A 16,445-nucleotide genomic window follows, 5' to 3' on the forward strand; every position below is an offset into this window, starting at 1 on the left:
TCAACAAAGAACATTTACCTACAAGATATAGATGCCCTTGTTGAAGCCGAAAACGCTTGACGCAAGATTCTACCGCCCTTATTAACCTTCCTGTACCCGCGCTAAATAGTGTAAAACCTGTTATAGACAAACATAGTATGAAAACAGTAGAAGTATAAATAATGGGTAGTTAACGTGTACAAAACATATATACATCAATTTACGCTTACAATACAATAATAAATAAAAACATCAGTAGTTTCATGCCAAAGTTTTTGACATGTTAGCCCAGAAAAATAAATTCCAACGAAGACATAATTAGGGCTCTTTAACTTTATTGAATAAATCGTTCTGTGTTGGTACAACCTTAATACCAGTTTCTAACGCAAGACTTTGGTACGCTGACATTAGTGTTCTATTTTCAAGGCTATGCTAATAGAATTTCGCTGAGGAGAATAAATATATCGATATTCAAATTGATTTGCTTAAACTTAGTCCTAAAACTCTGGAATGTTATTTTGAAATTTAAAATTGTAGGATATTTTATTACTTATCATTATTTGTTGGGATCATAACATAGAAACATCTAGTTACCGGAACACAACTGACTAAATGCAAGAGGCAATTTTTTTCGTAGATACCCACTGCTGGGCATAGGTCTCATCTAAAGATATCTATGTAGGGATATATATCACAATCGCCAAGTTAAGCAGGGAAGTTGAAGATTGCAGTGTGGTATTATGGTATTCAAAATACGCTGCTGCCTATAGTCTTGAAACTTGTGAGCAGTGGCAATCCTATAATTAATGCACAAAGTGTAAATTATATAAAACTTGAACCCGCGACATACGATCGCAAATCAGTCCTCACCGCTGTGCTGCTAGTCTTGTTCATTATAAATCAACAAAATAAAAATAAATACATTTAAAAACCTTTGAAGTTAAACGGTTTTTTGATACCCATATTGTGGTAGTTGTGGAAAAATATGTACCTAGTCCGCCATATTGGAACGGCGTACATCTTGAATTTTAAATTTTGACATAATCATCGTGTCTTACTAGTGTAGCCCTTTCATTTGATACCCATATTGAGGGGGTTAAGGAAAAATATGTAATCCGCCAGTTTGTATCGGCGGCCATATTAGATTTATAATGTTATTGATTTTATTATATTGTACTGTCATCTAAATTAAATGTGTGTACCAAATTTTAGATCAATCTGACAGCGGGAAGGTGCTTAAATTTCAATTTCTAATTTTGATCCGTAGAATTTTCGTACGGGTCGAACTAAATAAAACCGTTTAACAAAACAGACACGCCTCGCTTCAAACAACTTAACCACACCTTACTTTTACCTCTTTATCTCCTGACTTGTGGTCTACGATCGCATACCACAAATAGGCTAATCAGTAACTTGATTCATCATTGTAATTCCAGCCAAAGGATATCCACTCTTGGACATAGGCCTCCACTACAGATATGTCTGGTTGGAAGCGGTCGGCATCCAGCGTTTTCTACCTTGACGAAGTTGTTTGTCCACGTTGTGGGTAGACGTCCATTTCTGGATCTAGGTCTTATCCTGTAGATTACTAATAAAACCGGTTGAAAGTGGCATATATCCAGCGCTTGACGACCATAATTAAGTCGTCTGTCTTATAGTCGTCCTACCACGTAAGAAAAGGACCAATGTTTAGCCACTTCCGCACATGCTGTGGTAGTCGTGCAACAAAGTGCACCGCCTGCCAGCCCGCTGATAAATGCGTATGCGGCAAACAATATGTATTACACAACCGCCACCGTCAAATCGCTCAACACGTGTTTCACCCCTCCACGGGGCATCCTCAGGAGCTATGTTACACAAATTAGTGAGCATTGTCAGTATGTGTCAGCATGTTTTTGAGGTATATAGAAAACCAACTAATACGGATCTACTCCTGAGGATGCCCTGTGGAGGGGTGAAACACATGTTCATGAAGGGTTAAGGAGTATGAGATCCTAGTATTCCTCTAAACTACTTACGACCACAAAGAAGGTTATAAGTAGAAAATTCACATAAATTTATTTTCTGGAGAACATGCGATATTTCTCTGATAGGTTGGACAGCAAAATGAACCAGCTCTAATACTTTAGGGTATGGTAAAAATATTAAATAGGAAAGCCAGTGGTAGTAAATAGTCTGTTCAAGAGTTGAATCAAGATAGACCACTTATTTAAAATTAGAATATATTTAATAAATTTAACATTAACCAATTGATACAAGCGTAGTTTGAAATAATAATAACAAAGCTTTATTTCATTTCCTATAAATGACTTAAAAATAAGTAAATTAACATAGTTTGATGATTTTGTATTAAGTTTGTATGGACCCCCTCAGGGTAAATGCCTCCTTCTAAGCTTTCCATTTAACTTTATCTTTGGCAACTTAGAACAACCCGTCACCTGCTGTAGCCATGATCTCATCAGCCCATCTGGTATTAGGTCTGCTTCTCGCTCTAATATCTCGTGGTCCCGTGCATTTTATAACCCTCTGTGTCCACCTGTTATCAGCGAACCTCGCCACGTGACCTGCCCAGCTCCACTTTCTCTGGAGAGTATAGATGGACCACAAAGTAGGGTATAAGAAGAAACTCAACATAACTTTGTTTTGTAGAAAACCGGCGATATTTTCCTGGTAGGTGGAACAACAAAATGAAGCACACACATACAAGCACAGCTCTCATACTTTATGATATAGTTAAAATATTAAAAAAGAAAGCCGGTGGTAGTAAATATCTGTTCGGGGATTAAATCAAGGTAGACCACTAATTTAAAATAACAATATCTTTTTTTTATCTGTAATTTTCAATAAATTTAACATTAACCAATTGATACAAGCGTAGTTTATGGTAAAAAAAAAACATTAACATAAATTGGAATTGGTTTTTATATTTTGAGTTCAGTGCACTCGCTGCCGAATACAATGGTACCTATTCGTGATTTCTCTTCGCCAATTAATTACTTAAATTGCTATTTATGTTGGTTTATATATCTATATAAATAAAACTGTTTGTCAAAATGTTGCTAAACAAAAAAAACTTAAGTCAAAATTTTAATTTTCATTGAATCACTAGGTAGAGTTTGAAAAAAAAAAATTGTAAGGAAAAAAATTATAAAAAAAGTGTATTTATGTTATACATATTTGACACGTAATGAAAGTACACGATGTATATTTTAATCAGTGAAGGCTGGTGGACTCTGTTACATGGTCATTTACGTGACGTAGTACGATGTACGGTACTTTTTAAACGGTTTTATTTAGTTCGACCCGTACGGAATTTATTTGGGTCAAAATTAGAAATTGAAATTTAAACACCTTCCCGTTGTCAGATTGATCTGAAATTTGGTACACATATTTAATTTAGATGACAATACAATATAATAAAATCAATAACATTATAAATCTAAGATGGCCGCCGATACAAAATGGCAGATTACACATTTTTCCTTAACCGCCTCAATATGGGTATCAAATGAAAGGGCTACACTAGTAAAACACGATGATTGTGTCAAAATTTAAAATTCAAGATGGACGCCGTTCCAATATGGCGGACTAGGTACATATTTTTCCACAACCACCACAATATGGGTATCAAATAAAACCGTTTAACTTAAAAGTTTTTTTTTTACCGATTTTTATCTATTCTTAGACTGGCTTCATTTGGCTAGCGCAGTTAGCTATTCTGGCTTTTATATCGTTGAACTTATTCGACGCTAAATAAAAAAAAAAACCTAACGCGACTGACGTATTGTATTAATTCTTTATCTTATTTTGAGTTGGTGGACGCTCATTGCAAGGTATAAGCTTCACCCAAAGCTTACCTTGCATCTAGCGACTTTCCGAGAACTTGACAATGTCAGTCCATCTAACGGGAGGCCTATCTACGCCGCGTCTAACGGCTCGTGTTCGGCGATATTGGTTCTTTTGCGGATATCCTCATTTGTGATTTGATCTCGCAGTGAAGCTCTGAACATAGCTCTCTCCATTGCTCACTGCGTGACCATGTGTCTTCTGAGGTCCGTCGTAAGTGACCACATCTCAGATCCATAAGTCATCACCGTATTAATGAACTAATATTAATAATTACTTTATAATTATTTTGCGAAAATCTTGTATTTTTAATAACAGCATTCTTCTTAAAACTATTTATTATCTGTATAAATCGTGAAGTAAATTGATATAATTCTTCTATATATGAGAGGTGTGTTAGGATGCGTTCAATAATAAAATTGAAATGCCTTCATCAACATTTCAGCCAAAATATGCCCATTGCTGTATAGAATCCTAGTTACATATTTAAAATAAGGTTGGAAACTGCCTACATATAAAGCCTTCATGATCTCTTTCTATTTCTTCGTGTGGACGGACGACCAACGCTGGGCTTGAAAGTCCGTAGTCTTTACTCGAGTACGTTAAGGCTCTAGCGGTCATGTTTCCTTCGCTTTTTTAGTTACATTTGTTCATCTACGGATTCCAATTTATTATACGATTTATATCCTTTCCATTTATAAAGTAATAAAATTAAAACATAATTATTTCGTTACTAAAGCTTTACGATGTAAGGAACAGAAAACTTATTTTGTATATATGAAGTAATCTCTCTCAAATACATTTTATTTTTTATACTGTACTGCTATTGGCGAATAAATTGACATAATTAAATGTTTAAGGTTAAATTTTAAGAGTGGAATCAAATTCCGGCATAAAGTAGACGGTATCAATAAATGGAATATATGGTGTCAAATTTTATAAGAAATTTACAAATCACATTACAGAAATATTATAAATTGAGATGTAACATTATTAAAATTTGTCGTATAAATTGGTACTGGAGTAATGATATTATAGCTAGACATATGTAAATAAAACTTCTACGAAATATCTACAGATATTATTTTATATTGAAAAATAAAAGCAATATAACTCACGGGACAGCCTCATGGTGCGACAGTATCTTCACAACCGTGTAGTACACTTATTTAACACCAATATTAGCATGTTTATAAAATATTTTAGTAAATTCCTACATTATATTAACTTGTCGAAATTCGCAATAATCACTTAAGTAAGTTGTAAATAAGTTCTTCCGTTTTGTAATTAAGCTGGTGCCCGTAGCGTACGGGCCGCACGAAAGCTTGCCTCTACGGCGTAGCTTCCGTTCTACGACGTCTACGCGGGGCTCCTGTGCCGGAGTGGGGCGCAGTGCAGCGCCGGTGGGGTCACGCGATCGACTCCCGTCGGCCGTCGTAAAAATTCGTAATTTTTCTATGGTTCTGTATTAATGCAGTCGTTGTTTTCGATTTGTTTTGTTTTCATGTCGGCATTTCCTATAATTATACGGAACACGCTAACCGCGTAATCTGTTCGGTTGACTTTTATATTTTGTTTTCGTTGTTTTTATTACCGTTGTCTGTCGTGCAATAATGAAAATAACATTCGTAGGTTAGGTGTTTAAATATAACTGGTGGAGGTTCAATTTAATTTATATTTTACCAGAAGAGTACATGAATTTAAAAAAATAGTCGGTAGCCATTGTTCAAAATGCGCTGGGAAGTCTCTCTTGCCAAGGCTTAGATGTCCACCCACAAGATGGAGATATGACTATGTTAAAGTTTTCCATAAGAGTGCAGGCCGCACTGGTCTTATTGTATATTTATAAGGGAGACCCATTTCTAGCTATGGACTGGTGATGAAGCTACTTAATGTGTATTTATATTAATTATATTCGATAGTAGATAAATAATTAATAATATTTTTTTTATATTGCATACAAACGTAAAAGCAATATGAAATTCTTTAATTAATCTAGTGAACTTAACACTTTTAAATAATATTTCTTATCCAATAAAATATAACAGAGAAAGCTATAGAGTTAGCTTATATTTAAAATTTTATATATATATATATATATATATATATATATATATATAAAAGCTTTAAAGGTCTTGTAGCATTTTTTGTTACTATGTTGCAATGATTTATTTTTTCTATTTATATTCGACAGATGAATAACTTCTGGTCGTATAAAGGGACAGATAAAAAATTGTGAAAACGCTTTTTTAGTATATTATTGTAACCTTATATATCTTTTTTTTGAAACCATCGATTTTTGTATAAGCTGTCATTACCGTTGTTATCTTTTTACCTCTTAACGCTCACTGCCAGACAGGCCTCCCTCAAAGATATCTATGGGGGAATATACTATAATCACCACGCTTGGCAGACGGCTTCGCTACCGAGCCTCTGAACACTTGTTTGTGAACAGTGGCAATCATATATAATGTTTATACTAAGTGTGAATTACATGACATTGTATCCAGAGAATCATTGTCATACATTGTCTCTTTTACACATATTACCAATCACTATATATAAGGCTGTATAAACCTCTGTGTATACATTTTCCATCGTATATATGTTATTATATGGACCGGCTTAATTTATATTTTCGTAGATCAAAGGCTTCGAAATAATTTACAAGTTAAACATGAGTGATATCAAACATAAAAGAGCGTTTCGCTTCGGAGGTCTGAAACATTCATAGAAGGCCTCAGGGCGCGCGGCGTCTAACGCCTTGTGGTAATTGAGGGTATATTTAATTACAACCTTCCAAAGGAGTTACGGGTGTTGCTCATGTAAACATGATACGAGAATTTAAAAAAAAAACATGGTAGGTTTTGATATCTCGCGGTTATTCCTCTCTATTAACGGTTTAAAAACTATTTTTTTTATCTTTATGGCCCCCGCTATTGGGGGCCTCTCGTACCCCTATTTATGGTGGGATAGGGACTTTATTGGCAATTTAATTTTTTCACATAATTTTTTATTTTCTCTCTCTTCTTTCAAACTTTACTTTCTCTTTCGGTCTATTATCTATCTTTCATGCTACATTTCTGCTATCTTTCCCTTTTGCTCTGTTCGATCTTTCATTCTTTCCTCTTTTCTTTTTGCATTTTTTCAATTTACATTTTTATTACTTATATCCTATAATTATTTTCTATCACAATTTTGTATTTCATTTTGGTTTTATTTTATCTTTTGTTCTCTATTTATTTACTGTGTTTGCTTTTTGTTTATTTCTATCGCACTTTTTGCGATTTTTTTTGCAGAGGGATACGAATGACTGTTTATCTTTTCCGCCTATCAGGGAGGCTATTAACTCCTCCCTGATTTTAACGCCAGACCGGCACTCGAATTCGAGCCGGAGTCCCCCGAATGCGGGATTAAAAACTATTCAGGGGATTTCCCGAAAGTAAACAAGCTTACTGATTATAGTAAATCAATTTAAAGACGTTAGTTATGCTAGTATTATTAATATTATTTTGGTTATAATAACAAACTTTCAATACACCACTGCTATATATCTTCATCTATATATAGTAAACAATAATTATATATGTATTTATTTATGTTTCAAAACGGCTTATATTTTCTATAATTTAATAATTAATTGCATTTTGAAGAGTGTGCAGCGGAATTATACCATATAATTCTCCCATCTCCTTTCTTACATCGAACAAGACGTAATTATTCACGACATCCTTACACAGTTGAAATGTCTTAATCCACACGGACATATAGTCCGAACTGCCATGGATTGACAAATTACGTATTCTGTGATAGCATTGATTTTTGGATGATGTATATCATTTATTAAATGACAGTAAATGAGTTTTGCTCTCTGGGTGATCTTGACCACCCCTTGTCTTGGCCCCCCTTACCACTTGCCAGGAACAGTAAAGAGAGAACAATGGAGAGAGCTATGCTTGAAGTTTTGGTGTGAGATAGAATCATAAATTAGAAGTTCCGTAGAAAAACCAAGGTCAAACGTAGCTCGAAGAATTGCTCGTGTAAAGTGGCGACGGGCGGGGCAGGTCGCTCGTGTAACTGAAGGCTGTTGGGGTTCTCGAGTAGTTAACATAAGGCGGTAGACGTGACGTGGGTAGTCCCCAGACCAGGTGGGTCTTCGTCCATCGGCTGAAAAGAAGAAGAAGGATGATGTCCAGTCCTGCGATGCCTGCATCCAACGACTTCAACGACATTAACCATCCAAAAGTTATACCAGCTTGTGTTCGCCACTCGTGGTTACCCCTCGTGGTCACCGCTCGTGATCACCACTCATGGTCGCCACTCGTGGTCGCCGCACGTGGTCGCCACTCGTGGTCGCCGCTCGTGGTCGCCACTCGTGGTCGCCACTCGTGGTCGCCCCTCGTGGTCGCGACTCGTGGTCACCACTCCTGGTCGCCACTCGAGGTCGCGACTCATGGTCACCACTCGTGGTCACCGATTTGAGGTCCATCGGTTTTATATCAACCCCTTTAAACACCTATAACTAATAAAACCGTACATGTTTATTTTTGATATAATTCCCAATATATTACTATGCTATTTATACTGTAATGTACGTGACGTGAATTCTACCGCAACTCGAATATAAGCGTAAAACGTAACGTTAGCCTGCAAAATAATAGCGACGCGATGTAATATCCAATATGTACGCGGTGTCGTGTATTTTCGATTTAAACGGTTTATCCGATGTCAAAGCGACATGCGAATATACGGAGAGAATGGTGACGCTTATTGTTTATTGCTTTTGAATGTTTCCTCTCGTTTTATGACTTTTTTTAAAAATAGGATATTCGTTTTTTTTTACGAGATTATACAATATGGTGTAGCGTATTGGCATGTTGAATTTATAGACCTCGACATAGAACATATGGTCAAACTTAGTCAAAAATATCGACTTACATATTGTACCAACAAGTTTGCCGAGGTCTTCGAAAGACGCACGATTACAGGTTCTTTTTTTTATTTGGCTCCCGTTATTGGGAGCCTCTCGTACCCCTATTTTGTTTGGGACAGGGACTTTATTTACAAATAATTTTCAGTGTTTATCTTTATTCTACACTCGTTTTCATTCTTCTCAATTTCTTATATTCTTTTCTTTTATCCTTTACGATATGTTGCAATTTTTTTTTGTTCTTTCATTCCTTTTTGCTCTTAGGTGGCTAGGTACAATTTTATTTCAAATTTTTTATTTAATCTTACATTTTCTATCCTTATCTTTTAATATCACAGGTTTGTTTAGATTAGACTTTTTTAATACATTTGAGTCTTGTCTTACATTCTATTATTATTTAACACGTTCACTGCGGGCCTAATTTTGAAGAACTTTCAGCTGGTGCGGCTGAGGTCGAGCCTCAAGCTGAACTTCCCAGTAGTGCGGTTGAGGTCTTTTCTGCCTCATGTTCATCAATATTTTTTTACAATATTGAGTCAATGCTTCGCAGACATAAAGAAAGCTATATTTGTCTTTGTCATACCTCATACGGTTGAGTGTAAACAGCCGCCGCACTAGAGAGAAAACACGAGTTTTACGCGCCTCACCAGTGCAAAGTCTACCATGAGGCTGAATCGACCTCAAGCCGCAGTGAACGTGTTAATAAGTTCTTTTACATGTGCATATTATTCATTTTGGTACAAGTTTTCCTATTTGGTTTTGTTATTTTTTATTGCATTGCTTACCACCCTGCGTGCAAACGACAGAAATGATGGGCGAAGGTTGTCGTCGCCCATCATTAAGGCGATGCTCATGATACAGGTTCCAACAGGTCCTATTCGATATCTCTTTGGACAAAGTCAATTCAACAGTGGATGGTATACTGCAGCCCAAGTCGAGATTCTCAATGCAGCCTTCGAGTTAAGTTATATCTAGGTTTAAGCTAAGTGCCTTTCTTGCTTTGCAAAGCCTACGGAATTTGTTACTATAGATATGTAATAGTTTTATTGTACGATTTTCTTAATAAATGAATATTAGAAAAAAACATTTTTCAATTATTAATGAGTAGTACCTTTGGCGAGGTGAATAAACCTGGGGCGACCAATCAAAATGATGGATGCATGAAGCTCAAGAAAGTTTATCGTGGCGAAATTTGGTGAAGGCAAGCTTTGTAATAGGCTGATGTGTTTTTTTTTATATGGTCCCCGCTGTTGGGGACCTCTCGTTCCCCTATCTCGTGTGGGACAGGGACTTTTTATTTCTAGTAATTTATTCATATTTTTTATTATTATCATTCTTCTCTTTCATGTATCATCTTATCTGTCGTACTGTTTCTTTCATTCAATTTTCCCAGTCTTTCTCTTTCATTCCATTAGCCATACATCCATCCTCAACTACTACATTCTAGGTTTCCTTACTGGCTGATGTGTAAACATCCTCATATCTGATTAGGTTTCGCGGCGAAACTTCGAGCATAGCCTTCTGTATTGCTTTCTGGGTGATCATGAGCCTTCCTATGAGGCCTGTCGTAAGCACCACGTCTTGGATCCATATGTCATCACCGTACACAGTTATTAAACTGATAACAACACGATATCTATTGTTAGTGCAATCGTTAGTGCATTAGTACTATTTTTAAGCCTTGTACAAAGCGTTTATTGTTTTTATTATTATGATTTGTTAATATATAAATAAATACATTTAAAAAACTTTTAAGTTAAACGGTTTTTTGATACTCATATTGTGGTGGTTGTGGAAAAATATGTACCGAGTCCGCCATATTGGAACGGCGTCCATCTTGAATTTTAAATTTTGACATAATCATCGTGTTTTACTAGTGTAGCCCTTTCATTTGATACCCATATTAAGGGGGTTAAGGAAAAATATGCAATCCGCCATTTTGTATCGGCGGCCATCTTAGATTTATAATGTTATTGATTTTATTATATTGTATTGTCATCTAAATTAAATGTGTGTACCAAATTTCAGATCAATCTGACAACGGGAAGGTGCTTAAATTTCAAATTCTAATTTTGACCCAAATAAACAAATTCCGTACGGGTCGAACTAAATAAAACCGTTTAAAAATAAAAAAAATCTTCAGGTGCTTCTGTTGGTTTGTATGTTTCCTTAAGTTTTAATCTGGAATAAGCTCTCAGCAGCGTTTTAGATTGTTACTTTAATGAAAACAAAACACAAATTAGTTTATGATACAATGATAGCAGTGTAAATATCATCATCATTACATCAGCCAATAGATGGTCCCGATCACCGCTCTTACGTTCACCATATATAGTAACTCTTCGCAACCTTAAATAATTAGGTACAACTAATGGGCGCCTTACACGCCGCGTCTAGTGTAAATATCGCTACCCACACTGAATAAAATATAAGGTTCGAAAATGCAACTTTTCAAGAGAGACGAAAAACTAAATATTGGCTATATCTCAAAAATTACACTTAAAATATATAATCTTTGTAGAGTTTGGAAGCTTATTTTATACGGACCAATATATATATATATATATATATATATATATATATATATATATATATATATATATATATACATATATATTTATATATACATTGCCTATCTCCGCCATTTTTAGCCAGAAAATAATGAAAGGTGAAGTACTCGTAGAATGTATATATTAAAAAACCCGATACTCAAAAATAATTGATATTACAGTTAAATAAAACTACATCGATATATTCATCAAGCAAGTGTTTATTACAAATGAAAAGCGACATTATCACTAAACAATATATCAGTCTTAGAAGAATATGTACATATAAGTACGTAAAAAACATGTGATATCTCAAAACAAAATGATATCTCAAAAGAAACATTAAAATGGAATTAATATATTTTATATACAATGCTCATATCTTTAAATTTTTAACATATGAACGCGGAAAGCAAAGCAAAAGATTTAAAAATCTCAGTAATTTATTTTTATCATTTCAGACGAAGCAAGTACACAGTTCGTACAGGCTTACTTCATAGATTATCAATAGAATGGTTTGAAGCCTTCATCCAGTGTCTTTTAACAACCTTAAGAAGGTAGTGCTATATATTTTTGAAGCCTAAGGCCCTATGTCATTAGTTATGCAAGGTATATGACCTCCCTATCGCCTTATTCTCACTTTGACCTCGTAGAGAAATCTCTTTCTTGACTCTTTTCATGGAGAGAAACCAAGTTTTAGAACCTTAGTACTAGTAACACATATAGGTTTGGAACAAGCCTTTATATACATATATATGAAATGTTTAGTATCAAAGCATTTCTACCACTATAGCGAAGGTATGTTAATTATTCCGTATTTACTTTATATAGTTAACCAACTTAAAGTATCTCCTATTTCAATTAAACTTGTCGTCAAATGCTCAACAAAAGAGAAAACAAACAGTTAATGAAAATACAGTTATAAAGGGTGATCGTTTATGGGTGTGAAAGCGTTTAAGAGGAACAAAGTTAAGTTAGTTATTCCATATTTACTTAATACACTTTACCAACTTCAAGTATATCCTATTTCAATTAAACTTGTCATCAAAAGCTGGTCAAAAGCTTTACAAAGAGTTGATTAAAATATAGTTAAGTGTAATAGCATCAAAGGTTTTAACACGTTCACTGCGGCTTGAGGCCGATTCAGCCTCATGGTAGACTTTGCACTGGTGCGGCGCGTAAAACTCGTGTTTTCTCTCTAGTGCGGCGGCTGTTTACACTCAACCGAATCATGAGACAGAAAAGGTCTCAACCGCACTACTAGGAAGTTCAGCTTGAGGCTGATTCGACCTCACCCGCATCAGCTGAAAGTTCTTCAAAATTGGGCCCGCAGTGAACGTGTTAATATATAGCTCACTTAAATATATGTACTTTAGGTTATGACCTGGACATTGAAGAAAATTGACGACCTGGAGATGTAATGCTGGAGGCAGATGTTTAGAATCCCGTAGAAGGCGCACCGAACCAAAGTCTCGATCCTCAAAGAACTCAACATAAAAGTGAGGCTATTGTCGACTGCAAATATGATTCCTCGAGTTATTTGGACATGCCACCCGTAATGAGGACTCAATGGAACATGCAGTGGTGAAAGGATAAGTGGAAGGCATGAGATCTCGTTTACGCTTTCCAAGGAGATGGACTGATAACAAAACCATCACTAACAAGTCAGTAAATTAAGGCTTTCATTTCGCCAAACATAGAGCTACAAGGAGACGCCTGGCGTGAGCAGCAGATACACCAGAACCTACCGGGTATATATGGAATACTTTATCTACAAATCTTATCCGAAAATAAAACTAATTTATTGTTTAAGTTACAAAATGGGAAATAAGCTGTATTTATGCCTACAATTTAAAAAAATCAAACGGAAGCATGCAGAGAGCTGAATGTTCAGACCGCCTATAATCAAATGATATACAGTACCCGGCGATAAATATTGAACATCGACCTTTGGAAAGAGACAATCGACTAATTACGAAATTAGCCGATTGTCCCTTTCCAAAGGTCGATGTGCAATATTTACCGCCGGGGACTTTAATGTTATTTAATCGTAACATATGTAAGTGATTATCTGTTTAGTGAATTGTATTGAATATTCTCTCTTACAAACATTCTAGAATATTCTGTACAGTGCTTTATAACACAGACTACTTTGTGAAACATTACAAAATGCTACCAATACACACGGAATAAAATTACCAATTACATTTTATACTTAATGAATATTAAAGTACTTAGATATAATCATTTTAGGGGGGTCGGAAAGTAACGTCGTTTCTGTCGACATAATATATTTTACAGAAAAACCGATTGATTTGTTACCGCTTCGGCATTGGTTTGTATACTAGATGAAAGGTTGTTGATAACGTAGGCGAATATATTGTTTATTAGAAATAAAAACTTGTTAGAAATGTAGTCGCGTGTCATTTTAAATTAAGAAGCGATATTAATTTCCGATCACCCTAATATTTTTTACCGAATAAACAAAACTTTTTGTATACATTGTTTTTTTATTTTAGAAAATTACTCTTATATCCGATGATATGTATAATGTATAACATTGTATTGTTTTATTGCTTCATCATATTCATTTTAGCCGTGTGACCCCCACAGCTGGACATAGGAAGCGGCCTGCATCCAGTTACTTCCGGTTGTCCTCATTGAGTGTGGGCATCCATAGGTGGGCATAAACCTTCAACAAAGACTTCCTGGTAAGACCGCTTGGAAGCTTTCTTTTTTCGCTTTCTGACATTTCTTTGTCAGAAATGGGGTGATATACTATAATCACCAACCTTGGCAGGTAGGTAGACTATCGCAGTGTATTATGGTACGCAAAGGATGCTGCTGCCCATCCTATAAACACTTATTTATGAGAAGTAGCAAACTTATATACACCTATCCCCCGATTTACACGGTAGATACGTTCCTGAGAAAAACGTGTAAATCGAAAATCAAAAATTTTCAAGTCAAAACCGTGTAAATCGAAAAACTCGCAAAAAACGCATAATTTTGCTATTTAACAGTTGTGATTTTTCTTTCAATAATTTTAGGTGTACACAGAAATAAAAATAGAATGCTGGAAAACTGTTTTTTTTTTAAATTTAATTACAATATACATTAAACAGAAGAACAAAAAGTAAATTACTCTCATTCTTATTTTCGGAATCGAAGGTTCGAATTCACTTTTATCAGTCGAAGTTATTTGTGCCGATTCGATGTTTGAAGCAGAAATATTTACATTATGAACATACATTATGGTAATAAAATCGGTTATTAAAACAAAAAAATAACTTTTTTTAAAAACCGTGTAAAAGCGAAAACGTGTAAAACGAGTACCGTGTAAATCGGGGGATAGGTGTATTTATATATATTTATATATAACATTGTTTCTTTATAATCGAATCAACCACTTACGATTGCAATTCCCAGACCTCTTCCGCTGGGATACTACTGCTCAACTGTTATTACTTACAATAACATTTACAATTAACGCCTAATAATATACGAATTTAAAAGCACCGCGCTATGATTAAAAACATACTATGCTACGACTATTGCGAAAGATATAAATCGATATGTAAATAATTATGGATCATAAAGGTGCTAACACATTTGTGTGGTTTATTCGAATAATACAATCAGTTGATATTTTTAACAATAATTTTGTCGAATTCGTGATAAAAAATCTCTCTTATACAAGGTAATTGTTTATAGGTGTAAATTTGAAAATTTTAAACCTATTTCACCTTATATAAAGTGATCACTCTGAAACTCTATTAGAATGCGACATGCCAATAACTTTAGCATGTACAAAGCCTTCAGAGACAGATAGTAAACTATAATTTTAACACGTAATTCGAATTCAGAAAAAGCTTTTTCATCCTATATTTTCATAGCATTTATTATTTCTGAAACCATTCATATATGGACAAGATATATCATATATTAACTCACATCTATATACGTATTCAATTATATATCTTACAACACTAATTATTCTAGTAATAATTGTATAAGAACAGCTAAAGCATATATCTATTTTTTCAAACTACATTTAAACCGGTATATAACCACCTTAAAGTATATAAAATCAGTAATAGTATATTTAAGTAAATGCTAAATAAATTATTATTTACAGTAGATGATAATTAACATGTATAATTAATAATAAACAGGTATATATGTCGCTATCTGCAAAACTCCATAACAGGTGAAACAAAACCCCTAAATTTTATATTCGATAAGACAAAAGTAATGTTCTTATAGAACTAAAAATAATAGAAAAGTGTTTTAAACAATATTATTCAGTGATCATACAAATGATAGACTTAAAACACTTGTAACTCGATGTCAAAACTTTTGATGTCCATCAAAAAACACACAAAACTAGTGCTAAGATGAAAAAGAGAAATATCATATAACATAAATAATTGCAATTAAAATATAACATATTATTACTAAAGTATTTATATATATAAAATTGAGAAATGATTTTGTCTTTAAACATTAAATCTATAGAGATATGATTAAATAATTAGGTTTTTATTTATTGAAATATGGCTTGTGAAAATATCTGAATAGTGCGAAATCTATCAGGGCAGTCTGTTATTATAATGCTACCTAAACCTCTGTACCGCGCCTTAGGTGTGCACGCAGCGATACGGGGAGAGTATAATCAATATCAAATAAGTTTAGTCCTTCTAGCTAAAATTCATTAAATGAAACGAAGAAATAGGATAAAAAATTAAATCTCTTGAAGTATGTCTTAAAATTTTAGAGAGAAATGGAAGTCCTTAGATAATTTGAGACTTGGATTACATCTCTGCCTAATTGGCAATTGCAGCCTCCGCTGGTTGAGAAGACAGGACAGAGAGAGACTTTTAATTTAACAAAGCGAAACCTCTTTTAATGTAACAAATCTTGAGCTTTCGGTCACTTCATGGAATCTTGAAGTCCAGAGATCCTTGAAGAGACAGTTAAAACATTCCATCCCATGTGGGGTGTACACGACTCCCGCTGCGTTTTTTCGTTCAGTCTATATGCAGTTCTCATTGAAAAACAAAGGATTCTTAAACAAATGAATTATAGGCTTGAATATAGATACCGTCACGTAACGTAAAAATGAAAACTTTATAACTTTT

The sequence above is a fragment of the Battus philenor genome, unplaced genomic scaffold, assembly GCF_028537555.1.
Source record: "Battus philenor isolate CCGP_79_NKW_IND1 unplaced genomic scaffold, ilBatPhil1.0.hap1 SCAF_2, whole genome shotgun sequence".
NCBI classification, from domain to species: Eukaryota; Metazoa; Arthropoda; class Insecta; order Lepidoptera; family Papilionidae; genus Battus; species Battus philenor.